General features: G+C 36.1%; 1 protein-coding gene and 1 non-coding gene across 5 annotated transcripts in view; both read left to right on the forward strand.

The window, feature by feature from the left end:
- Positions 1–27,718, forward strand: part of LOC118279182 (multiple C2 and transmembrane domain-containing protein) — a 229,978-nt gene that overhangs the window by 119,996 nt on the left and 82,264 nt on the right. Inside the window, exon 1 of one of the 4 annotated variants that reach the window (XM_035598735.2) lies at positions 9,897–10,237. The exons of the other annotated variants lie outside the window; for them this stretch is intronic. The gene's annotated coding sequence lies outside the window, so the exon portion shown is untranslated. Of the gene's footprint in view, positions 1–9,896; positions 10,238–27,718 lie in introns of those variants that run through there. 4 annotated transcript variants of the gene reach the window in all.
- Trnad-guc (transfer RNA aspartic acid (anticodon GUC)) lies at positions 4,790–4,861 on the forward strand. The gene has a single exon. It is a non-coding gene; the product is annotated as a tRNA-Asp (tRNA).

Here is a 27,718-nt window from a genome sequence, read left to right on the forward strand (position 1 = left end):
TTTCAAAGTGTAGGTTTAAAGTTGAAAAGTTTTTGATAGAAAAGTGTTAAATGAGTATTTTATACGTGTCCAACTCTTTTTAGTTAAGTTTAGGTAAGTAAACACTTTAAAGTTTAAACCACCCGAACTTGACTTTTTAGTACTCTTAGGTAGGCTGAATATTTATATACTATTGTAATTGTAAATGACTGCCTCGTTGTTCGAGTGGTCGCAAGTGCGACTGCCGGACAAAGGATCTCGAGTTCGATTCCCGGGTCGGGTAAAGTATTACTGGGCTTTTTTTCGGTTTTTCTAAAATTTCTCAGTAGTAGCACGGTGTCTGGAATTGTGTCCAGTATATGGCAATAGACTAACCCCCTATTACATGGAACTTATAACACAAATAGTGAAAAGTGGGTGTACATTGTATAGCGGAATTATGTGCCGTAATGTATCTCTGCATACTCCTTCGGGGATAAAAGGCGTGACGTTGCTATTGTGAGACCTTAAATTCATTGAGTATAAGCCAGGAGTTATTAAATAAGAATTTGATGTCATTAAAAACTTTAATCCATACTTAGATACTTTACGAGAACATAAATTAAAGTTCACAAGAATTTCAATATGGCTGACAATTTATGGGCGCACATTTTGAGAGAACAACGTGTGGGTATTTAAATTAAGATAATCGGAGGTAATTCTGGAACAGGTGTTCAAGACAAAGTTTAAGGCGGTTCACAAAGTGGAACAATCGCTAATATTAACGAGATCTTAGGTTAATTACCTTAGCTTAAATATATTAGTAGGTTCTTCAAAATCAAAATCTAATAGCATGAAAACTGGACTCAAAATTAATTGACAAAAACACTACATTGCGATTCTGAAAATAAGAAACAAACATACGTTGCGACTGTACCTTTTTGAATGGCCAACTGACTGCTGCACAACGTGTAGCGGGTTCGATTACCGCGCGGAAGCAACCCTTTGTGTGCTTCCTAAATTGTCGTTTCGAGTCTGGGTGTCATGTGTGTGTGAAATTATATGTTTGTACTACGTAACGCACTCACAACATAGGAGAAAGTCCTAAAATGAGGCGACGTTTTTTTTTTCTAAAAACATAACAAAACCAACAAAATAATGTGTAGTTCCTTAATAAGTTCTTCCAACACCCACGGAAAGAGCAGCGGTGTACCTATATATACGTATTCAATTCTATCACCACATAGCTTGTTACACAATCACGCTTTCACTCTTTACCAACATCATTAATATTACATTTCTATGAAAACACAAGTTACAAAAACCTTAAACATTTTTCTTTAAAATTCGCATAAAACCGTCTTATTCCTATGTTAACAGTTAAGCCATGTTATACATGATCTGCCCTATCAATCATCCATTCACAATGATTGATGAGTTTCCTACTCGATTGGCGTGAAGACATCTTTATATTTAAGTAGGATTACATACACAACGTCACGCCTTTTATCGCCGAAGGGGTAGGCAGAGATGCACATTACGGCATGTAATGCCGCTATACCATGTACATGTATTTTTCACCATTTGTAATATAAGTCCCATGTAATAGGGGTGTTAAGTAGGATTATTTAAATAAAACTCGTTCTTTGCTTATGTGCTTACGTTAAATGTAAGTAAGAGTATTACGGTTAAGAGTTAAACCAAGCTCTTGGGGAACTCTGGTAGCCTGGTACCTTGGTTTTAAGAGCTACTCTGTGCGCTGATAATTAGTTTCTTATCAGTTAGTTGATTTATGGGTGAAATAGATTTTTTAGTAGCTGTTTACATAATTTTTATGTAATTTTTGAGGGGTTAAGATTTCACTACAAGCAAAATTGTTAAAATGTAAGTAAAAAATGAAAAGAGAAAATAACACTTTATTTGCACTGTCATATAAAATTACAAATAAATAAAAATGAAAAATAAAAAAATCTCATCTGCTCATTTCAAAATGCCGTAGCCCGAGAACGATGGCTCGAGTCGAGTCACGGCGCGGCACTAGTTTTATATTCAGTTTTCTAGCAATTTTTTTATAGTAACTTGAATTTTTTTTAAAGTCCTATTGAAAAATATCTGGGGGCACGGCAGTGCCCCTGCCAAGTCGACAAAAAATAACGGCACGGCCGTACCATCCTTTTCTCGAAGCAATTCGGGCCTTTTTCGACCCCCTATAATTCGGTTGTGGATAAAGCAAGAAACCTGAATCTTCAGTAACTAATCCGGCATTGTATAAACACGGAATATTTAAAATTTCAGTCAATTTGAACCAGTAGTTTAAGAATGACAACTTGTTAAAGTTTCTAAATTTTGTCACTCACTGACTCACCGATCATCAAAAGTCCAAGGCACTTCTAGCAGACTTAGAAGCTTCATATTTGGAATACATATAGAGTTTAGTGTCTTAATCATGGGAAAACTTAAATATTTTGTAATTTCGGTCCAGTTTTCCAAATACACCAACTGCATCAATAACTTTGTAATCCCATATAAATATATGGGATTACAAAGTTATTTATGCAGTTGGTGGTTGGTGGTGGTTATAAATTTAATAGGTGTAGATACATAGGTACCTACCATATGAGGCAAGGGAGGGGGTATAGGGTGGGTAAGGGTGTGTTTAGCCCATGAAACTGAACAACATTATTACTTGTAAAATGGAAGTAGTACCGGAAAAGAAAAAGAGGAAGACTACATATAAAAATAAGAAAATATCATAAGACCTTTAACAAAATTCGTTAGAAGTAGATGGTATCAAAAAGAAAGGCTCTACAAAAAGAAGTGAGATCCCATCAAAAACATCCTGTAAAAAACCCAAGTCTCGCAGCTCAGTCTTTCTACCGTCAAAAGTTGTGAGATCCATGTAATACCAAGTCGGTTAATCTATTTAGTGTCTACTTGAAGGACCTTCTGTCTTAAGTTATTACATAAGTTATTATCATGCCAATATTAAAAATATTTAACGTTTTAAACAAATAGATCGACTTGGACATCGCTTGATTTGATTATTAGTATGTATCACACTACACAGCACGACGGGCCAGCGACCAACAGGAACGAGAGTTTCAATCGCGTGAGGCGCGAGAGACTAAAGAATCTAATATAATAGGTATTGTAATATTCATTTTGTTTTCATGCGATGTCCAAGTCGATCTATTTGTTTAAAACGTTAAATATTTTTAATATTGGCATGATAATAACTTATGTAATAACTTAAGACAGAAGGTCCTTCAAGTAGACACTAAATAGATTAACCGACTTGGTATTACATGGATCTCACAACTTTTGACGGTAGAAAGACTGAGCTGCGAGACTTGGGTTTTTTACAGGATGTTTTTGATGGGATTTTTTTAACTTGTTCAATAATGTATATCCCATCAAAAACATCCTGTAAAAAACCCAAGTCTCGCAGCTCAGTCTTTCTACCGTCAAAAGTTGTGAGATCCATGTAATACCAAGTCGGTTAATCTATTTAGTGTCTACTTGAAGGACCTTCTGTCTTAAGTTATTACATAAGTTATTATCATGCCAATATTAAAAATATTTAACGTTTTAAACAAATAGATCGACTTGGACATCGCTTGATTTGATTATTAGTATGTATCACACTACACAGCACGACGGGCCAGCGACCAACAGGAACGAGAGTTTCAATCGCGTGAGGCGCGAGAGACTAAAGAATCTAATATAATATTGTAATATTCATTTTGTTTTCATGCGATGTCCAAGTCGATCTATTTGTTTAAAACGTTAAATATTTTTAATATTGGCATGATAATAACTTATGTAATAACTTAAGACAGAAGGTCCTTCAAGTAGACACTAAATAGATTAACCGACTTGGTATTACATGGATCTCACAACTTTTGACGGTAGAAAGACTGAGCTGCGAGACTTGGGTTTTTTACAGGATGTTTTTGATGGGATCTCACTTCTTTTTGTAGAGCCTTTCTTTTTGATACCATCTACTTCTAACGAATTTTGTTAAAGGTCTTATGCTAGTCGCGCTAACAATTTATATATAACAGATTTAAATTATAATATATTGTTTTATTAGATTTTCGTACTTCAAGACATGTCCAATCATGTGTTTTTCATTACGTCGACCATTTTACAAGTAATAATGTTGTTCAGTTTCATGGGCTAAACACACCCTTACCCACCCTATACCCCTCCCTTGCCTCATATGGTAGGTACCTATCTACACCTATTAAATTTATAACCACCACCAACCACCAACTGCATAAATAACTTTGTAATCCCATATATTTATATGGGATTACAAAGTTATTGATGCAGTTGGTGTATTTGGAAAACTGGACCGAAATTACAAAATATTTAAGTTTTCCCATGATTAAGACACTAAACTCTATATGTATTCCAAATATGAAGCTTCTAAGTCTGCTAGAAGTGCCTTGGACTTTTGATGATCGGTGAGTCAGTGAGTGACAAAATTTAGAAACTTTAACAAGTTGTCATTCTTAAACTACTGGTTCAAATTGACTGAAATTTTAAATATTCCGTGTTTATACAATGCCGGATTAGTTACTGAAGATTCAGGTTTCTTGCTTTATCCACAACCGAATTATAGGGGGTCGAAAAAGGCCCGAATTGCTTCGAGAAAAGGATGGTACGGCCGTGCCGCTTTTTTTTTGCTCGACTTGGCGGGGGCACTGCCGTGCCCCCAGATCTATCGTCTCATGACGTTAACTCTACGTGGCTCTACGACAACTCATACACTTTGATAAACTAGTAGTGTAGATATTAGTTCACTATTTCAGCCACATCAAACAAGTCTTCGGTAGTATAGTGGTCAGTATCCCCGCCTGTCACGCGGGAGACCGGGGTTCGATTCCCCGCCGGAGAGATCCTTTTTGTCGTTTTGTTTTAGTTTTCTACTGCAATGCAATAAAATTTAATTTATTTCTATCTTTATTTTAAAACGTAGCACGTTATAAATATTTTTTTAAAACAATTTAACAAGTTTGAAGATGAATGTATGTTCAGCGCCATCTAGTGTTTTATCTGGAAACTATAGTTTACTGTTCTACTAATAGATGGCGCTACTGTCATACGTTGGTGTTGTGAGTTAGGAATGTTAAAGTAAATAAAATTATGTTTGTGATTAGTTATTTACTTATTACTATGTTTAAATATTAAATAAATGGTAATTTTACTAAATAAATTCAACGAATAGTTTAGTTTTTAACCTCTTCTCTTTACAAAACCAAAACGACAATACTTAGGGATTAGTTTATTAGCTTACTAGCTTCTGCCAGCGACTCCGTCCGCGCGGATGTCTGTCTTCGCGTGGATGTTTTATTTCTCAATTTTGAGTAACTCTAACAATGACATCTTATAAATATCTATTGGACCCAAATACGGCTAGACCCATAATAATTAAGGAGATCCCTCTATTGAGCTACTGCTGTTGAGCTCGCGATCTGTAGCATAAAATTGAAAAATTAAGATTTTTTTTCTACGTATTTTTCCAGGATAAAAAGTATCCTATTTTATGCCTAGGATAATAAGGTATAATTATACCAAGTTTCGTCGATATCAAACCGTTAATTTTCACGTGATGCCTGAACATACAGACAGACAGACAAAAAAAAATCACATATTTGGGTTTGGAATCGATCGATCCAGTAACACACCCTTCTATTTATTCTTTCAAATTGACCCTTCTACAGACTTATTATAATAATATGAATGAATGAATGAATGAGAGTGTTATAAACGTAAGAGTAGACAAATATAATCAGAAAGCTCCGAACTACTAAGCTATCGGAAGTTATACGTGTTATTGTGAGTCAACCATAAAAGATAGACATTTGTTGTCGTGGAATATTTTTTAAACAATTTTAAGGAGAATATTTCCGTCATACATGATTTCTGTGTAGCTTTAACCATTAAGGCTGCACACGCGACGGAAGCTTAAAAAATGGAGTAAGTTCTCCTGTTTTCCCAACATTTCCCTTCACTGCTCCGCTCCTATTGATCGCAGCGTGATGAAAAGTATAACCTGCCCAGGAGTATAAAGAACAATTGTACCAAGTTTCGTTAAAATCTGTCGAGTGGTTTTTGTTTCTATAAAGAACATACAGACAGACAGACAGACAGACAGACAGACAGACAGACAGACAGACAAAAATTTTTCTAATTGCATTTTTGGCGTCAGTATCGATCACTAATCACCCGCTGATAGTTATTTTGGAAATATATTTCATGTACAGAATTGACCTCTCTACAGATTTATTATAAGTATAGAAGATATTTTTACTGCAACTTCAGTCAGTATATTTCTTTATGACCTCGAAAGGTCAGAGTGTCTATAATAAAGTAGATAATGGTCCCGTGTCTCTGTCAGAGAATAATGGACGCTGACGCCTGGTGTGGCCGTTATAAAACCTAAATATAAATCTGGAATAACCTTTTATGCCGGTTGTTAATCTAGACTGGACCTATAATAAGCAGCATTAGCTTTGTGGATAATTTCGCTTTGTAAATGTCAAGATAGACACCTATTAACTATATCTACGCACTATTGAGGATGATTTTACACCAAAGATGTGTAACGCTATGTTGCTGTGGATACGTTTGGTTGCCACCAATCATATTCTTTGGTACACATTCGTGCTATGGGTTGCTTCTTTACTGTCGATACATAGCATACTTGAGCTGCGCATCGCATAGCTACATAGCTTAGTATTGGTGGAAATGGTCACGTACCTACTTAGTTACACAGCTTAGTTATTACATCTTCGTAGCGTAGCTACATAACAAGTCTCTAGTGAAATATTATTCGAAAAATAAGTATTCTTACTGCCGTGTTCTTAAAATTAATGTTCTTATTAATAAATAAAATTGTAAATAAAAAAAAGTTAGTACATAGTGGCAGTTTTATTGGACTTATTTTCCTTCAAACATAACGCTACTTCTCTTACGTACACAACATAACTATGAAAGAAGTAGCACCCCAGTCGGCAAGTAATTGGGTTCATTTCTCGGTAAAGTTGCAACGCTTTCAAGTTGTACCGTCTCTTCGCGAGCAAATAAACTTTGGCTGTTACTGTATTAGTTTGTATAGCCCACGGCCCACGGCCCACGGTTCGCACTCTCGTATCTAATAGAATAGAGTTATTTGCGGACAAAGTAAGAGAAATATAAAAAGTATACGATTGTTTTACGTGCGGTGGGGTGTTTGCCTGATGGTACGTAATGATTCTTTGATGTGTTTTTTCTTGACTAAAAGCTTACTTTGCTTCTAAGATACTTATCTCGATATAAGGTTAGTAGTTGTCTGTAGTTTGTCTTTTCGTAATCAAACTCCGTATTACTGCACGCTACCTAGCAAGTTTAATGGGGCTCCGGTTCGAAAAGCAGGAGTAAGAACGGGGTGGTTTTTAATCAGTAAGAGTCTGACACTCCCTCTTGCCCAAGGCGAGAGAAGTCACCTCAAAAAAAAAGCCCTACTTGCCTCATCAGGTCTTCAAAGGGGGATGTTATGTTATAAACAAATGATGACCCATAATATAGGAAACCTAGTTATCACGACTTGTGCACGTTAGCACGGTTCATCAAAATATATGTTTCTTGGGAAACTATCAATAAAATGTTAGACGTACTTAGGCAGACTCCACTTTAGTAAACACAGTTAGTACTTACATCTTTAAGTGCTTATTTATATTTCCCTTTGCAGAGAGAGAGAGAGAGAGAGAGAGAGTAAATAAACAACGTAACTATTGCGTAGTGAATACACGAGTACCTACATGGAAGTGTGTTTGTGTTTGTCCACGAATCAGCTCGAGAGAACACAAACATGCATTGCGACTGTCGACTGAATTGTTAAGGACATGTTGTAATAACAGTACAAATGGTATTTGGGATGTGGGATGGAGATACTTATACTATGAAACGGTAGATTAATGATGGTGTTTTTTTAAGGAGGAAATTCATCTAATGTCTTCTCCGCGAGCGAGCGCGGCGAGAGGGAGTGTCAGGCTCTTGCTTACTAAAACCACCCCGTTCCTACTCCTGTTTTTCGAGCCAGAGCCTGGTTCTGGTCAGGCAGTGAGCTACTTGAAGAATTCCCTTGAAAATCCCTGATGACATTTTTTGACAGTTTCTTTATACATTCCAATAAAATAGAAGGTGAACCTTCGGTCATGTACATATTTTCATGAAACCCAGTCGCCCAGCCAGGAACCCTACCGCGACACTACTCGACCAAAAAGGTAGTGAATTTCTGAAACACAAATAGAACTTCTTCCTTCCTTTGTTAAGTTTTAACTCGCCTTAAGTAACAAGTAACAAACAACCCAATTTTTGCTATTATAAGAACGTTAACAAGACTCAGTAGGCTAAAAATATAAAAAGAGAATGAAATTGTTTTTATTCGGAAACTGTTACTTACGTATTTATAAAGCGAAACCTGTTTACTGTCCGGAAAAATGGTTTCGACGAACGCAATGATATCGAGCGAACACCGACACCGTAGATAACGAATATCTAGATATGTCAAGCTCAATTTGAGTTGAGTGTATCTACATATTACTCGCTAAGCGAACGATAGTATGATTCCGATGCTGCGGACTACCTAGTAGGTTTAACGGGGCTCCGGCTCGAAAAGCAGGAGTAGGAATGGGGTTTTAGTAAGTAAGGGCCTGACACTCCCTCTCGCCTCGCCTAAGGCGAGAGAAGACATTCGATGATTTCCATCCACAAAAAAGACGATGTATTTTTTGGAAGCAGGAAAATAATAATTATTTTATGTACACACATATAACACAAAAGACAACAGCTAAGAAATAAAATTGAAGTGCAAAGGTATCACATATTCCTAATGGTGTACAATCACAATTATTTCAGTACTACAGGAAAAATAAATGTGAAACTAAATTGAACTTTGTTTTCGTGTACCTACTAATTATGTCTGTCTTTATTTAATTAATTGGCCATTTAATTCCTTGTAATAATATTATACACCTATTGTATTCATTTACTACGTACTTATTTATGTCTTCAATTCCAGAAGTCGTACGAAACAGTACGTGAGGATAAGTCAGGTCCTCACTCTACCTCCGGGCCACCACGACATATCATTATCAACGTCTTCATAATATTATCACGTCCAATGTCAGCAGTGGACGACATAAAGAAAGTGTTATAAAAATGTAAACCACATCTAGTTTCTCTATATCTTAGTTGGAAACAGCTGAGCTTTACTTCAGTCATTTGTTTATCGAGGCGATTGATTTTTATCGAGTTTGGTAACCTTTTGTAGCCAATAACTTACAACTGACTTCATTTTGTCGTTCTGACAAGCCACGGTAACAAATATTTACATTTTCTTCTGACAATAAGGTGGAAAATTTTCCAAAGCTGCGGACTGTCTAACAGGTTACCGGGGCTCCACCTCGAAAAGCAGGAGCAAGAACGAGGTGGTTTTTAGTCAGTAAGAGTCTTATACTGCCTCTCGCCTCGCCCAAGGCGGGAGAAATAATCGGATTATTTTCCCCCTTAACAAAAAAAAAAGAGATGGAAATTCTTCATGGAGCACACTCGCCTAGAGAAGACGACAAGGGCTGTCAGACTCTTACTGAACAAAAATATTTACTTAACTACCTAATTGAAATTTCACGAGTCACCATTACTTACAATCAGGAAAAAGTGAAAAACACAAAGCACGTAACTCCAATACGTTCAAAGATAGACCATACCCTTTAAAAATAGTCATCTAGATAAAAGTAATCGTATTGAACTGGTTAGAAATCTCACGGAAACTATTTTCCCTCGGCTGTCAGCACAATTTTATAAGCTTAGCTCTACAGGGACCTAAGCTAACGTAGTCACCACACATTTTATAGTACAACCTCAAATCTAGCTTCGCCTGGCTTCGACAGTAGTCGCCCGCCTTCCGCGCGAGCCAGACGTGTCGCTTCCAATAACGAATCGAATTTACTCGCCACATTTTTACCGCGCTTTTTTAATTTCATTTTACATATTGATGCCGTATCCAGTATTTTATGTCAACAGAATTGAATTTTGAAACGTATGTAGTTTTGGTAGAAAAATATCGTGTTTCCAGTGAAAAGTGAGTGTAATTTTTGTGAATGAATAGTGTTTTGTGAATGAATGGCCATTCATACATGACAATAATTTAGTGTTTTTAGTGTAAAAGTGTTTGTTACAAGTTCCGTGTTTTTTGTGAAAAAGGGATTAAATCGTTTGTTGTTTTGAGGTAAAGCTGAATTGCTCGGGAGATTACATTGAAATCTGTTTATCGTTTCAATTATTTTAGGCAATTGGAACATTCTTGTTTGTAAATGAGATTTTTTAAAAGACATACATTCAATGACTTCTTTTGCTTTGGGTAAGCTGAAAGGGGGCGTCAGACTTTTACTGACTAAAGACCACCCTGTTCCTACTCGTGCTTTTCGAGACGGAGCCCCGGTAACCTTCTAGGCAGCTCCGAGTGTTTGTAATGCTTCTGTTTAAAAAATAAATTAGATATGAATGATGATAGAAAGAAATAATAGAGTACCTTTAGTGCAAACGTTTATACATACTTCTTTAATTTCCATCAGAACCATTCACCAAATTATACAAGCACTTTGATTCACCGAGGGAAGTGGAAACTATCGTTTTATAATATCTTCTGATTTATTTCGTTGCGGGATGCAAGACAACTTTCGTGACCTTAGGACGCTACGGTGTTTTCATGGTTGTAGATCCTGGCTTACAGGAATGGCAGCGGTACGAGAGGATGAGGCGGGCTTATCCCATTAAAAATAAAATAAAGCACTCTGATTAAAAGTCCTTCGTCCCAGAATTATTTAGAGTATGTATTACTACCTACCTACTGACTATAGGTACCTATGTTTTCTTCAGTCTTCCTTAGTACCTAGGTACTTACGTACATACCTTGTTATAACTCCCAAGTAATAAGGAGAGGGCTTATAGCTAAACACGAAGCTGTAATCCTAACTCCGTGCTAAGAATTTAGTAATCGAAAAGTCTTACCATTTTTTTGTCTTTATTGAGACAATATTTCTTATTTATCCTTATTTTTGTAGCGTGGAGTCTGACAATTTGATTATATTATCAAACTTCACATTGTAGTATTTCATAAGGATATTATATTACCGGGAGCGTAGTAATTGTTTGTTTAAATACTTGTGGAAAGAGTGTATAGTGTGTTCTGTATCTCTATCTACTCTATTACATTGGATTTATAACACAAATAATGAGACGAGGGTGAATATTGTATTGCGGCGTTGCATGCCGTACTGTGCACCTCTGCTTACCCCTTCGGGGATAAAAGGCATGCCGTTGCACCTATATATCTCTACCATTTCAAAACATAAAAGACGTTCTAAAACTCAACTCCAATCACGCCATTTTCCAACACCATGACATTACACTGATGACTTCATACTGCCAACTAATTTCTTTCAGGGTCATTAATTATAGAGGTTAATAAATAGATCGGAATCTTGCACTACACTAGTCAGTCACCATGCCTAATGATGATCGTTTAGGAGACGCGACATGTAACCATTTTGGAAGTGTAGAGCTATAATTTGGCAGTGTGCCATGACTGTTCTGTGATTCAAACGGGGCATAGTCAAACTTGGTTAAAGGTTTAATTTTTGCCTTTCTGCTGTCGTGATTTTAGTATTTTGTGAGCATTTTGTTATATTTTACGATTCATATTGATGTTGTTTCCCATCTTTCCCCAACTTGGTAGAATTGTTTTCTATAAACTTTCTTCTGATTAGGCTGAAAATTAAAATTAACATTGACGATTAAACAGAGGAGGTTCTCAGTTTGACTTGTATGTATTTATGTTTGTGCCTAATTATCTCGCGTTTGGATGAACCGATTTTGATGCCGTGTTCAGCATAGGTTTTTCAGACTTAGGTGACGCTTCAAGGAATATTACCTGACTTAGAAAAAACAGAACGGTAAAGAGTGTGGAGGGCTTTCCTTTTTTTTTAATGATATGTTTTATTTGGGCATTAAGGATATTATAATGTTGGCAGTAGACGGAAACAGGACAATGTTAATAGATTTGATCAATAATTATGATTTTGGTAAAAAGATACAATTGTATGAGATGTTAAATAAAGCTAATTCATTAGTTTATAGATTTACTTTGTACGTATTTTATATCAAAATTTGTATCGTGTTTGGTCGCACGTTTCGTTAAGACTTTTACGGGCTGATTGCAAACAGAGATAGTACGAGTACCTACCAAACTTTGCGAGACGAAGGCTGAATATTTTTGTACATTTTTCATATCAGAGCAGTAAGATTAGAAGTTTGGGATTTATTTATAAATATAAACTGTTATAGTTACTAATACACTATCGTCTCAAGGACATTTGAATGATCTTATCACATAATCCTAGTTATATTTGTCTGAAAGAATGTATCTACATAGGAAATATTTACTTTACGTTATCTTAGTGTATTTGATTTGCGTTTATAGTACAATAAAAATAATTTGGGGAAGTATTTAAGTTTCTATTACACTTCAAACACTAGTACCTCTAAGGAGCAGACATGAGAAAGAAAAACATATGGCATAGGTATTAGGCAAAATATTTTTATAACAACTATCGTAAGACATACTGAATGATAGGCTCTAGCTGTATGATATCGCCGATATGATATTGCTCCTGAGGAAGAGTCCCTCTATGACTCAGAACTAGTAGAGCTTCTGTCTACATATTTACATAGGTAAGTTTATTGTTAATTTTTAGTGAATTATTGGGCATAACCCTAATTTTCCGCATCCAGCTTCCATTCCCATTGCCAGGCACGGCGATTATTATATGACCATTCCTCAGAGAACAGCGAACATACCTACCTACTCACTTTTCATAATTGCATTTACAATCACTGCCGCAAGTGTAGGTGTAGATTTTTTCTAATTCAATGCTACAAGTAAACGTAAAGGCTAATAAATATAAATCCAATTATTCGAGTAACATTGACTGAGTGCATTTCATTGTATTCACTTTATTTATATTTGTTTTAGCGCTAGAGATTTGCCCCGGCTTCGTGCGGATGCAATTTTATGTACACTGGGAATTGAATACACCCGTTGCAAATTGGGTTTGTACACGAAGTTGTAGATATTTTTGAAATATAAGGATGGTTTTGACCCGGTTTCGACAAATATATACTAAAAGATTTTTAAAAATTACTCTGTCTCTGGAATAGGATAGATGCCTAGATATTATGTCTGGTTGGTAAAACACACTTTTTTTGAGGGGGGAAAATTATTCAATGACTTCTCTCGCCTTGGGCGAGGCGAGAGAGAGTGTCAGACTCTTACTGACTAAAAACCACCCCGTTCCTACTCCTGCTTTTCGTACCGCAGCTCCGGTTATTAGTGATTATTACTTCAGATTAAAAGACGTGACGATATATTAAGAAGAACAAACTTTACCTTTGCAAAGAGTTCAATGACATGCACACATACAAAATCACCTTTCTTTATTGAAAGGTGATTTTCTATGTGAAAGGTAAGTGTCTCTGAAATGACTGCACCGATTTTGACAGGACTTTTATTAGCGGATGGCTAATGAACTAAGAAGTAACTTAGGTTAATTTTATTACTCACGAAGTTTGTAATTCATGGGAACGTAGTCACGGGTATCAAGTATTCTTTGCATATACTGAATAGTATTACAACTGAATAGTGCCAGCCTCTAACAATTTTAATTAAAAGTAAACAAAAGAGCGATGTATTCTGCCGGACCTTGTTGACTGCTACAAAGAGATGGTGCCAGAGATTATAGTATATAGTTCTAGAGGGAATTAAAACCTTTTTGTTAAAATTCAATACAAAGGTTCAATGATCTCTTGTTTACGTTGTTCTATCTGTATTTGTTTTTACCAGCAGTTTTACTGAGAGCTTAGTACGAGCTTGTATTACGTTCACCGAGATCGAAACGAAACCGCGTTCGGCGCTTAGTACCCTTAGTACGAGTTTGCTTTACGTTTTAAGTAATCTTTGATTGGTTGGTTTATTCAAGCCAGCCAACCAGAGCGCCGATCGTACTCTCGTTTCGATTACTTTAAATGCAAAGCGAACTCATACTAAGGGTACTGATTAGCCAGATCCAATGAACCGACCAATCACAGCGTCGAACGCGCTCTCGTTTCGATCTCATTTAACGTAAAACAAACTTACTCGTACTAAGGGTGCATGTTGTATGTCGTTTTCTTTACTCCCTACCATTATGTAGTATGCAACATTTAAAGAAAATTATTGAGTCGGTAAAGCGTAAAGAGGTACCTAACATTCAAACAAACTTAGATACTTTCGGAATTATAATATTAACCGTTATCGTTAAACTAATAAACAAAACTAAGTACGATGCGGTTTGAATAATTAACAAAACGAATTTGCGGTTTCTTTTAAACATTATATCTAGACGGTGCTCTTTGAAAATCTCATGCTTAGGTACAATTTTACACTCTGAGGTGTATTGACGATTTACAGTCTTATACAGTAGGTACTAAAACTACGACGGTATAAGCATAAGTCGGTTTCGAATTTCATCAGCTTTCGCTTGAAGCACAGCAGTGAGCGAGGAAATTGTGAAATTGATTTTAATATTTAGGTTAATCTGATTAAGATCTAGCTTGTAGATCCCAACGTTTATTAATAGTTTTTCTCGAGCAAAACAGCGCGCATTCTTTCCTTAACTATTTACTTAGGTACACTATGAATGTTATTTTTTTTGAGGGAGGAAAACAATCTAATGTCTTCTCCAAACTTGGGCGAGGCGAGAGGGACTGTCGGATTCTGACTGACTAAATACCACCCCGTTCCTACTCCTGATTTGAACTGGAGCCCCGGGAACCCGGTAAGGTACACTTTGAATGCAATCATAGATTTTTGGACTAAAAAGCCAAAAAGCAAACTACTGAGTTTGCTTAATAAATAAGGAGCAAGAAATCATTCACATTTAACCCTTAAATTGACATTGATGTTTAGATATAAGATACCTGTCGTTGAACAAAATACCCTACAGCATATAAATCCAAACTCCTCACTCCGTCTAGTGTAAAATAAAAGCTGACAGATTGGAAACTAGTTGCGAACGACAGTGAGAGGCAGCGCAGTGAACTAGAACATTATGTATACGCTGACACACCCTCGGCGCATATAGAACGGGTTCTCTTCGACATTGTGTGGCTTTATAACTGAGATAACTTCAATGGTTTTCTATGTATGTTATATTTTTATAATAACTATCGTGAGAGATACTAAATTAACTAAAGTAGTTAAAGAGTAGGAGCAACGTAGCCGCGTATTGAAGCTAGGTGCGCGTTCCAAAGAGTAGCTTTGAATGGAGAAGAATGAAAAATAAACCGTTACTCTTTAAAAAAATACATGTTTACAAAGGGCAGTCGTATCATTAAAAAAGATCTCTACAGATAAACTTTGGATGGATAAGCAGAAAGGGAAAACATGGAGAAAGGCAGTTCGTATAATATCCTCGTCATCAGGAGATATGGACATAATCTAATGAGCCCAAAACCCAAACAGCTAGCTTGATATGTTTACTTATTAGCATCTGTACACCGCAATAGTAAAAAACGGGAGGCTATGAAACAACACTGGAATTAAATAGAAAAGGAAGCTGAGATAATTAGACCCGCTTCAGTTAACTCTAGATCCGAAAATTGTACTCGCGCTTGTATTGTAGGTACAGTAAACAAAACAAGGTGCATTGCTAGCACAATTTCAGATACAAATTTTCGTACGAAATATTATGTAGAGAAAACTACACATACCAATAACAAAACGTGTCTAATTGGTCCTTCTGTCTGGATTTGGTTCTTGTCTACATAAAAGGACTTATCCAAATAATCTCTAAGCTCAATACTATGATCGGTTGTTGTTGTTAGGTTTTAATGAGGACTACTGCCTAATCTGTATCAAATAAGTAGTCTCTTTATCCAATCCAATGGCACTCGTGGGAAGAATTAAGGATATAAAATATCACACTAGCCCAGTGCAGATAGGTTTTGAAACAAAAGAAATTTATAGTAGAATGAAACCTATTGGAAATGGAAGAGAATATGCTAAAACAGGAAAAAAATAAAAATTCCACTCCATCCGAGTTCGGGAAGTGGGGGGGAGGGAGGTTTTAAGAGTAAAAATCGGTTTATCGCAATTTTTGGCGAAACTACAAGTCCAATGAAAAAAAGTTAAATGGCAAAGTTGTAGGTAATAAAAAGATCTACAACTTTGTATTTACACTTTTTTTATATTACTTCAAAATTTTATGGAAAATTAAAAAAACTACGATTTCGGTTTTTTATTCTTATCTTTGACAAAAATATTAATTTTTTAACGAAATTTTGTGAAAACGTGCCTTTATACGTACCAAACAAACTGTAAATTTTTGGAATTGAAAAAAAAAAAATTTTACCAGATATTGATTAAATACCGAAAAATTATCCTAATTTTCAATCGAAAATTCACGCGTCAAAATATCAGCTTTTTTATAAAATTCGGTGGGCTGTTTGTTCGTTGAAATCTCTACTTTTCGATAGTGTAAAAAAAAATAAACGTTACTATGAAAAATGTTCTGAAAAAACAGGTGATAGTGAACGGTGGCTGGAGATCGTCCCGCGATTCCCGACGCCCGGAGTGTCTCTGGAGGAGCGAGTGACACTGGGATGACGTCACCTCCTTCTGCGAAGCAGTCATGCTAGCAAAAAAGCAGGCGGGGCACGTGAGGGAACGAACCTCCTCACCCTCCAGCCCTCGCGAGAGACACTCCGGGCATCGGGGATCGCGCAAAGAACTCTGGCCTCCGTAAGTACGGGTCTGTAGACGGCGAGCAAGGGTAGCTAACAGATCTAGACCCGTGCATGCGGCGCGTCGCGTTCCGCGCGCGCTTCAAAGAGCCATCAGACCACCTCAGATGGTGTCTAGTATGGCTGATGCCTGATCCGGAGCTGTGGAGTACCTAGCGGGTTTACCGGGGCTCTGGCTCGTAAAGCAGGACTAGGAACAAGGTGATTTTTAGTCAGTAAGAGTCTGACACTCCCTCTCTCCTCACCTAAGGCGAGAGAGGTCATTGGATTGGATTGGATGATTTTGCTACCTTAAAAAATAAAAAAGGTTTATAAATTATCTTCAAATAGCAACAAATAAGTATCTACGTATTTAATTAAAACAAAATTCTACAACTTTCTTATAAAATTATGGATGTCTTATCAAATAATAAACATTAGTAACTTATTTGATTGTTAATCATAGTAGAATGTTTTAATTTATATATTTTTTTTATTTGTCAATGTACCATTAAATCTTACGCTACATGGGTTAATTGTAATAAATAGCTCAATATTGTGCATAATGATGAAAAACATTTTTTTCGATTCGAGTTTTTTTAGTTTATTGCGTTTTTTGAGAACATTTTCCATGGTAACGTAATTTTTTTTTACACTATCGAAAAGTAGAGATTTCATCAAACAAACAGCCTACCGAATTTTATAAAAAAGCTGATATTTTGACGCGTGAATTTTCGATTGAAAATTAGGATAATTTTTCGGTATTTAATCAATATCTGGTAAAAAAATATTTTTTTCAATTTCAAAAATTTACAGTTTGTTTGGTACGTATAAAGGCACGTTTTCACAAAATTTCGTTAAAAAATTAATATTTTTGTCAAAGATAAGAATAAAAAACCGAAATCGTAGTTTTTTTTAATTTTCCATAAAATTTTGAAGTATTATCAAAAAAGTGTAAATACAAAAGTTGTAGATCTTTTTAATACCTACAACTTTGCCATTTAACTTTTTTTCATTGGACTTGTTGTTTCGCCAAAAATTGCGATAAACCGATTTTTACTCTTAAAACCTCCCCCCACTTCCCGAACTCGGATGGAGTGGAATTTTTATTTTTTTCTTGTTTTAGCATATTCTCTTCCATTTCCAATAGGTTTCATTCTACTATAAATTTCTTTTACTTTTTACCTTTATTAGAGGTATCTGCACTGGCCTACACGTTAAAGGCACCGCTCTAATCCAGCGATATATGTACATGCCATTTAAATTTTAACATTAAATCTTATATCGTACGATATATTTCATAACGTTAATACAAAAAAGGCTGCAAGCCTACCGTCCGCGCGCTGACCGCGCGCCGACCGCTTGCTGGCAGCTTACAGCGTTTTTGTATTGTTTTCAAAACAAAAACGCCGTGCCGGAGCGATGCCATGTCCATACCGTTTAGGTGAATGTAACAAAACTATTTTATTTTGCTGTCACCAGATAGTGATTAAAAATCGTAATGTTTTGTATATCTGTGATACTGACTATGTATATCTTTATCAATTTTCAACTAGAGCCAAGCAGATATAACGTCTTATTGTAATGCAAAGAATACACGCCTCTATTTGCAGACTGTAGCAGAAAATTGTATTTCCACAAGCAAGTTACTTCGCCTGCAACCGATCCCCAGTGACAGATGGTAACTACACGTCACTATGTATGTGTGTATGTGTGTGTAAACGAAGTGAAATGTTCACAATAGAATGAAATGAAAGGAATAGTAACAGCTTATAACAATTCCTGGTGAGTTAGCATCAGCTAATGATAGTGGCACACAATTTCATACGTGGCGTGGTGAAAGCAGTTTAAGATACATTAATTTGCCACTATTCTTACTTTTTGGTCGAGTGGTAGTCTACTATCGGTCTACTGAAACCCCACTCAGGTTCGATTCCCGGGTCGGGCAAAGTATATCTGGGCTGTTTTCGGTTTTTCGAAAATTTCTCAGTAGTAGCACGGAGGCCACCCTCATCGGGGATAAAAGACATGACATTCTTAAAAAAAAGTAAAAAAAAAAAACAGTTTTTATGAAGATGTCCAAAAATGTATAACCATGTACTATTGTTAAATATGAATTAAAAAATAAATACGATTCTTGCAGTAACAATCTTTAGACTATAGACTATTCAATTTTTAATTGGGTATCCAAAAAATACGTCCTCATAGGTAGCATTTCCCTACCACAAATAGCCTCTCTTTAAACAATACGACACAAAATCGAAATTAAATATTTAACCAGCATTTCCATCGCTCTAAAGCGCTGCGCTGGTTCGCTAGAACATTTAGGTCGTTAGTATTCCCCCTGGGTTTGTCTGGGTTCACTATTACCTGTCAGATAATCTGAATGTAGCCCAGTGAACTGACTTTACTTGGAAACTCAAATCAATGTAGTTCGCGTGCCAGTCGGCCCTAGATTACGAAGAATATTCGCGCGATCTATTTTTTTTCTTTATAAGGTTTTTGTTTTCCGTACTTTATGGGTAAGACAAAGTCAGTTAGAAGTCACTGCTTTGTTGGCTTGGTCGTATAGAATCTAGTCTAGATGCAGAGAAAAATAAACCTAATCATATTGTACATATTACTCGGTTTTGAATAACATCTTTGCTTCAAGTGCCAAACTAAAGTCTACTTCTTAATTGATTTGCAAAAATCCCTACTTGGTAGAACAGTGTCTTTAAGATCGCATCGCAAATTTAAATATTATCACACTCCCTCGTCTCTGGCCCTGTGACTAGTTGCAGTTGTAGGACAAACTTATTGAAAAAACCTGTACTCCAACTGAACCATTGTTTTATTACAACTTTCGTGAGACGTACTAAATTGATTATTATGTTATCGGCTTACGCGACTACCGCGTCGTGTAGCGCGGATTATGCTCATGAATATGAGCCTCTAGTACGACTTGAAACTAGTCGAGTGTCTTGTCAAACATTTACGTGAGTAAGGCTATAGCATAATAATCTAAACCTCTATTCCATCTTTATAACATTAAATTAAGTTAACGGAATAATCAATTTTCTGCCTACTTCATAAATACTTGATAACCTTACTCATCTATAGCCATTCCAACTAAGAGCCGTTGGGAGAATAAAAATAGCCTGAAACAGGCGGCTATATTCAGTCTAGTCGATTAGTCTGACCTAGAAATAGTCTAAAATGTTCCCCCCGACGGCTACTACCCTAGTTTTAACCATAATCTTTTAGAAAATAAATAGTTTCAATTTATACACGCTGTATATGTAGAGCTTTAGTCTAGATATTAGTACTTAGGTTTTAGGGTTAAGGTTAAGTTGTGGATTATACTGAACACTAACTTCTGCCAGCGGATTTGCTCTCGTTCTCGTGGGATAAAATGTAGCCTATGTATTATTTCAGACCATCGTCTACACCTGTTCCTAATTTCATCCCGATATCTTTAGCCCTTTTGACATGATTGAGTAACAAACAAACATACACACAAACTTTCGCATTAATAATCTTAGTGAGATTCTAGTTTTTGCTACGTCGTTTGTCGAGTGGTAGAAAATGCAAGAAAATTTTGGAAAAGCCACAATAAGTTGAATAAATTGAGACCAGCTCGTTAGCTGCACTTAAAACCACATCAAGGCGGCAGTCATACATTTCATCTAATAATTTTCAGTAAATTACGTTTAAAACAAACAACTACAAACTCCTTCTTTTTTGAAGTTGTTTAAATAAATAATCTGAATATGACTTTCGAACTTTCTTTTTAAAACAACCATTCGTCATCTTCCAGTAAAATATGTTCTAACCATCTTAATAAAAACTACACTAAAATCACCATTGCGGATATTTTTAAAAGAGAGCCAAAATATAACTTCCCTATACTAACGTAAAGGGCAGTGAAAATCACAAAGTTTTTCCTTCTTCGTTCAGTTACAGTTTTTTACCCAAAATACGTGACCGAAGTCTAGATTGGGTAGAAAAAAGTTTCAAACATTGTAATTTTCGTGAAAGCTTACTCTAAGGCTTACTTAGTAATCCGTACATATTGTAAGAGGTAATATCATTTGCCTTAGGCAATTTGCTATGTGAAAATATTCAATAGGAATCTTCTATTTTCGGTTTGTAGATATTTTGATTGCTTATTCATCGATTTCTGATTGGTCTATTCAAAAGAAAGGGATAGTTGTAAAGAAAGATTTGACTTCAAAAGGAAGATATGATTATAATAAGATTAAGACATCTTTATTTTCTTTTCAACGTTGTCCCACACTCGGATTTTCTCCTATGTCGTGGGTGTGTTTACAAACATACAAGTTCACATACACATGACACCCAGACCCAAAACAAAAATTTGTGCTAATTGCTGTTGCTCCGGGATCGAACCTGCTACACATAACGCGGCAACCAGTTGACCAGTCACTGCACTAACCGTGCAGTCAAATTACCAGAGGATTATTTTTCTTCTTTAATAGTGTCTTCTGAGTTCTGATTTACTTACATAACATTACCCAAAAGGCCTGAATAATTTCTCATCTCAGTTAATTGAGGCTTTCCGATGGAAGTTGTTAAGCAACTGGGGCTTAGTACTTACTTAATTATACTTAAACATTATTCACAGTTAATTGTCACTTTGCTTTTTAATTAAGTGAGTAATGACCCGCTGTCGTATCCATTTGTTGTTGGATTTCTTTGAAAGACTGAAACGCATCTTATATTCAGAAAGGCAAGCGAAAGCATGGCGGACAACTCTTAAGATTTAATTAACGGTAAAACGAGGTGAATAGAAATCGAGGAGTGAACAGATACAGGAATGGGGTGAATAGATGTTAGGACATTTTGCCAATATTTATTCACCCCGTTGACGTATCTATTCACCCCTCGATTTCTATTCACCCCGTTTTACATTTTGCGGACAAGTTGAGCCACATTTTAAGATACCAAATATGGTATCTAATACGACAGAAACTGAGCAACAATGAAGTCTAGTCCTTCAGTGGATTGTTATGGCCTGTTGTTGTTGTGTTCTAGAATGCTTGAATTCTTCCCCAATCCCCGATTCCAGAACAACAATCCTTAAATTCTTAACCCCAAAAGGCCGGCAAAACACTTGTAACGCCTCGGGTGTTTCAAGTGTCCATGGGCGGCGGCGATTGCTTGTCACCAGGTGATACGTCCGCTCGACTACCGGTGTGCCTCATAAAAAAAAGAATTCCTGTCATTTCACACTGTAGTCGCACTATTTTGAACTAAAACAGTGGCTATTTTTTATTTCTGTCTGTAGCCACCCACGGGACTACGATTTATACCAAGGCACGACTCTGTCCCTAGTGGGTTGCGACAAAAATATACTTATAGTACCGAAAAAAGATTGCATATTATTTTTTCAGTTGCCACACTACCTGTCACAGAACCTCTCTAAATATTTAATAAGCAACATTGAATCTGCGTTTAAGAATAGAATTACCATTAAATTGTAACGAGTTAAATGTTAAATTATATTACTAGGAATCCGGACTACCTAGCGGGTTACCGGGGCTCCAGCTCAAAAATCATTAGTAGGAACGGGTTGGTATTTAGTCAGTGAAAGTCTGACACTTCCTCTCGCCTCAATCAAGGCGAGAGAAGACATAGGATGATTTTCCCTCTTTAAAAATAGACTAGTAAACGGAAATCACCCTTTGCAAACATGAGTTCGTGAAGGCTCACAAATCGACTATAATCCTCCTCTACATAAGAGGATTTTTATACTTTGCAAACAAGATGGAGATCGCAGGTTCAAAGGTGCTACCCGGTCTCCGTTAAGGCGTCAAATGTATAAATAGCTAGCTAATGCCCGCAACTTCGCGCGGATAACAGACTTTGTGACTTTACTTTGTAAAATAAAAGTAGCCTAAGCTACTACTTACCTGCCAAAAAAATTATGTCAAAATTGGTTCACCCATTTTGCAAAGATTAGCCGCAACAAACAAACAGACAGACTGACAGACAAAACAAAAGAATGGTAAAATAATTCAGTCAAGTCTGTAAGTCTTACATCACCCTTCTTAAAGAGTAGGGGATGATGACAAATGGTTATATTCTAGTCTACAGCAAACTATGCAAGTATTATTTTTTTTTTTTTTTTGACTTGGGAAAATCATTCAATGACTTCTCTCGCTAAGTTAGGTTAGCTTCCAGTTAGGTAGTCCGCAGCTCCGGATAAACGATGCAAGTCCACGACATTTAAGTACTTAACAACATAACAAGAAGACCGAACGAGTCTTCATTCCATAAATTGTATCATTAACATTGTAACATTTTACGGGTCGTTACCAAAACAGGTCAATTTGTTTTTTAAAGCGCGACAAACAAGGGAGTTTGGATGACACCGCGCGGTCTAGTAATGGTGTGTCATAAAGTAGACATTGTTAAGAGACTGTAATGACGTCATTGTTATGTCTGTCTGTCCGCGAAGAAATAGACAGAATAGTTTAGTACATATGTATCTACTTTGTGACAAATAGTGAGGAAGACGCGCAGCTCGAGTATGCGATGTATCGATAGTAGGGAAGACTCACTATAGCACGCATCTTTCAATATAAAAACATAGCTTAGCTGAGTCCGTTTCCATCAGTACTATGCTTAGCGTATAATGTTCCTAAGATATATTAAAGTGGAAGTAAAACGGATCCACAGCATAGCACATCTCTGGTAAAAAAGTCCTTCAACTTTGTAGATAAGAATAGAGCCTGAATTTAAACGCGGTTAATATAAACTTATAATTCGTTCAGGACCTTAAAAATGAGACCTAAATAAACATCATATTTAAAACCAATTGCATAAATCAGCAAAAACAAAAAGCCCCTTCCGTATTCATTGAAATTGGAAAGCAAAAAAGAAATAAAGACTTGGCCATCTCCACTGATTCCGTCGACCGGGCTGCTCACACAGCGTCCACAAAAGGCTTCGTTATAACTGTCGGCTGCTCCTTGATTGAGTTTCGTATTAATCGCGTTTACAAACAATAGTACAGTTTGAAAAGATGTGAAAGTGCTACTTTTTGTATGTGTCGATTACTTTAAGTATTATTTTTGTCATTGTGTGTTTAATTGAGGAGTTAGTACAGATAGAAATTTTGGATTTGGAATGAGTTAAATTATATAGGTAGAGTTGTTTTCGAGTGAAATAAGGTTATTTTTGTCGGAATGCTTGAAGTTTTGTGAAAGAGATGAATGAATATTAACTGTCTAAATTTGTCTATGTATTTTTATTTTCTCTATTTTAATTTTTATAAGGTATTGAGTGATGTGATTGGTTTTTATGCCGTTCTATTCAATTCAATTAAATAAATTAAATTAATTGATGGAATTGGGATTTAGAACAAACTAAAGTTTAACCCAAATGTGTTAAGTTAAAATACTTTGGACTGTATAAAAAACAGAAACAAATATACGTGGTAATTTCTAAGAAACCACAAATAAGTCTAGCCAAGTTTTAAGTAAACTTTTTTTCAATAGCAGCTCTAAATCAAATTCGTAGAATTCTAGATCTAGAAATAACCGTCAATTTTAAGGTCGTATACCTCTAACTTTAAAACTAAACTATAAACTACGTACACGTACAGGTGTTTTAAAATCCAGGCAGAATGTAAAACCTCTTTATCTTGGCTTTCTTTACACACGTTCTACAGATAGTAAAATAAAAAGCTTTGCTCGAATCGTTAAGTTGTAACCCTGAGGTAGTCACGTAGTATCTTCAGTTTGGTTTCTGATGTTGGTAGCTTGTAATGAATTGGAAAAAGTAATGCTAAATTACTTTTGTGATCAAAATGTTTTATTGAATTAAATACATGGTGACAAACAAACTATAAATAATTATAGACTAAATAATAAGAAGAACTATGACTAAAATGTTTACAGCTTAAAAATAAATAAAAAAAAAACAAAATAAAAAACTTTTACTATCTTAAACAATCTCTGCTATCATCTTACAATGCCACACACATCACATCAACAGCCTAATACGTGGCCACTGCTGACCAAAGGCCTCTTCTCACACGGAGAAGGTTTGAGCATTAATCACCACGCTTGCTCAATGCGTGTTGGTAAGTGCTATATGGCCCGGAGCTGCGGACTACCTAGCGGGTTTACCGGTGCTCCGGCTCGAAAAGCAGGAGTAGGAACGGGGTGGTTTTTAGTCAGTAAGAGTCTAACATTCCCTATAGTAAGTCATTGGATAATTTTCCCCTCAAAAAAGTGTCACATAGTAGAGTGACAAATGTATGGTAAAAATTGTGTCGAGTCATCGGTTAGGCCGATCTGAATACAATTCAGTAATGTTGACCGGGCTTCATACATTTACATGAGGTCAGTGACCCGAGACAGCCTCGCTGGTTAAGTGACACTAGACGAGATAGTGGCCAAACCAACAACAGAAATAAAAAATGGGTGTTATATTTAATATCTCTGGCTTTGGGGAATAAAACCGTGACGTTGTGTTGAAGGCATTTATATTAAAAATGTGTCTGCGTTGTTGGTAGAGTAGACGCAGCCAAGCAATGTTTGAGTTGTTTTAGGCGTTCGTAATATAGGCTAGTTTCCTACTAGTAAAATTCAATTCCTACTTTTGTCCACATGTCAGAAACGGTATTTTCTATGAATTTTGTATGAAATAGTGCGTTATGACGTCATCAGATTTTTACGTTAAAAAACTAAAATTTGATATAATTACGTTAAAAAACGAAAATCTATAATATAAAAATAAGTCGGGTTTTCCTTCCTGACGCTATAACTCCAGAACGCACGAACCGATTTCCACAGTTTTGTATTCGTTGGAAAGGTCTCGGGCTCCGTGAGGTTTATAGCAAAGAAAATTCAGAAAAAAAATGTCATGGTGGCGAAACGGAGTTCGCCGGGTTTGCTAGTCTATTATATAAAAATAAGTCGGGTTTTCCTTCCTGACGCTATAACTCCAAAACGCACGAACCGATTTCCACGGTTTTGCATTCGTTGGAGAGGTCTCGGGCTCCGTGAGGTTTATAGCAAAGTCAGGAAAAAAATACATTGGTGAAACGGAGTTCGCCGGGTTTGCTAGTTTGATAGAAAAATTTGAAAATTAAGTAGATCCTCAAATCTATGAATGAAAGCGTGAATATTTTTATACATTTCATTGTATTGAAAAGTCGAAATAAAATAAAAAAAACCCATAAATCCCAAGGATTTGTGTTTTCTCCAGTTAAATATAAATTATTAAAGTCAAATACAACTTATAATACTTGGATTTTACTACTGACGGAGTAACCAAATAGAACTCCAAATAAAGTAAAGCTTACCTGCTATTAAATTACGGCACTGCTATAACTTTAAAGAATAAAAAACCATGATATTTTTTTCTACTTGAATACAAAAATTGTGTACAAACCATATTTTAGGCGGCTCTGAATGTATCACTAACGTTGACGGGGCCTCATACATTTACATGGCGTCGGCCACCCGAGACGAAATATTGACCCATTCACCCTTTTGTTTATGTAATGTAACAAAACAACGTTAATACTGAAACAACTTAATTAATATTAGGCCTTTTATTCTCAAAAATAGGCAAAGGACAGTATTTTTGAAGCGAAGTGATATTGTGATTTTGACTATCGGGTAAACTGCCAGATGATTATCCCAACGTTATCTGGAGCCATAACGTGACTACTTAACGGGTAATCGAGGCCTCGGCTCGAAGAGCAGGAGTGAGAACGGGCTGGCTTTTAGCTTCTTGTCCCACCTAAGTAGGGAGAAGTCATTGGATTTTCCCCCATCAAAAAAGATACTATAGCTTGGCACGTGGCTTGAAGTTTAGACGATACCACTGGCTCTCACTCGATAGCTTTTTTCTGTTTTTAAGAGGAGAAAATTAACCAACGTCTTCTCCCGCTTTGAGCGAGGTAAGAGGGAGTGTCAGTCTCTTATTGCCTAAAAACCATCTTGTTCCTTCTCCTGCTTTTCGAGCCGGAGCCCCGGTAAACTCGCTAGATAGTCCGTAGCTCCGGATCAGTCATCAGCCCTACTGGGCCCCATCTGTGGTGGTCTGATGGCTCTTTGAGTTCACAATACTCAATAATCTTCTACTTCACAACAAGTGTGACATCATCCACTACTACGATAAAACATTTACAAGCCTATACCACTACAATTTATACCCTAATCACTATTTCATAAGGCTTTATTTGGCACGCAATGCCCAAATATTTGTATTCCAACCGCGTCTACAATTTATTACGTACGATATGAAAGTGACCTTTTGGGATTCATCCTTTTATAGGTTTATGAGGTAACTTATACCCAGATCTTTATTAGGGCTTTAGGCTTTAGTGAAAGGATATATGAGTATTGAATACTTTGAATTAATTATGAGATATTGGTTATTTTGAGGTTACTTTACGACATAGTAGCATTCCAGGCGATTAGGAAGAAGTTGAAAGGACTGATGTAAATAGTGCGTCATGATGTCATCAGATTTATATTATGTCAAATAGCAGACGTATTTCCAAAATTACGTATATCATCAAATCATTAACTGTTAGGGTATTTATTATTTTTGAATATTTTCTTATACTAATAAGTCAAAATAATTTATTTTTGACTGAGGAAACTACCCAATTAGATATAAATTAAGTACATATTTACACCGTTGTAAATATTTGATTCAGTTTGTTTGTAAGAAAATTTCAACAGCCATAATGAGTACTGTTTACCTACTAATCTTTGTACTTCTACCACATCCAATTTGGCGTTGGTACACTACACCAACATTCAATTATATACTCACAAATTATACGCCTAAAATCCATTTTCAATCAACCGTGTAATTGGGTCTAGGGTACTCAATTAGATGGATGACTGACCGAACCGTA

Source organism: Spodoptera frugiperda, chromosome 14, assembly GCF_023101765.2.
Source record: "Spodoptera frugiperda isolate SF20-4 chromosome 14, AGI-APGP_CSIRO_Sfru_2.0, whole genome shotgun sequence".
NCBI lineage: Eukaryota > Metazoa > Arthropoda > Insecta > Lepidoptera > Noctuidae > Spodoptera > Spodoptera frugiperda.